The sequence below is a fragment of the Gymnodraco acuticeps genome, unplaced genomic scaffold (genome assembly GCF_902827175.1).
Source record: "Gymnodraco acuticeps unplaced genomic scaffold, fGymAcu1.1, whole genome shotgun sequence".
In the NCBI taxonomy this organism is placed as follows: Eukaryota; Metazoa; Chordata; class Actinopteri; order Perciformes; family Bathydraconidae; genus Gymnodraco; species Gymnodraco acuticeps.
Window position 1 is genome coordinate 109,104 of NW_022991207.1, and position 820 is coordinate 109,923.

The window sequence follows — 820 nt, forward strand, 5'->3', positions numbered from 1 at the left end:
AGGGACAACATGTGATGTAGAAGAGACATGAGAAGAGGGACACTGTTGATGGAGAAGACATGAAGAAGAGGGGACACATGTTGATGTAGAAGAGACATGAAGAAGAGGGGACACATGTTGATGTAAGAAGACATGAGAAGAGGGACACTGTTGATGTAGAAGAGAACATGGAGAAGAGGGGACACATGTTGATGTAGAAGGGACATGAAGAAGAGGGGACACATGTTGATGTAGAAGAGACATGAAGAAGGAGGGGACACATGTTGATGTAGAAGAGACCATGAAGAAGAGGGGACACATGTTGATGTAGAAGAGACATGAAGAAGAGGGGACACTATGTTGATGTAGAAGAGACATGAAGAAGAGGGACACATGTTGATGTAGAAAAGACATGAAGAAGAGGGGACACATGTTGATGTAGAGAGACATGAGAAGAGGGGACACATGTTGATGGTAGAAGAGACATGGAGAAGAGGGGAACACATGTTGATGTAGAAGAGACATGAGAAGAGGGGACACATGTTGATGTAGAAGAGACATGAAGAAGAGGGGACACATGTTGATGTAGAAGAGACTGAAGAAGAGGGGACACATGTTGATGTAGAAGAGACATGAAGAAGAGGGGACACATGTTGATGTAGAGGAGACGTGAAGAAGAGGGGACACATGTTGATGTAGAAGAGACATGAAGAAGAGGGGACACATGTTGATGTAGAAGAGACATGAAGAAGAGGGGACACATGTTGATGTAGAGGAGACGTGAAGAAGAGGGGACACATGTTGATGAAGAAGAGACATGAAGAAGAGGATTTTGCAGAAT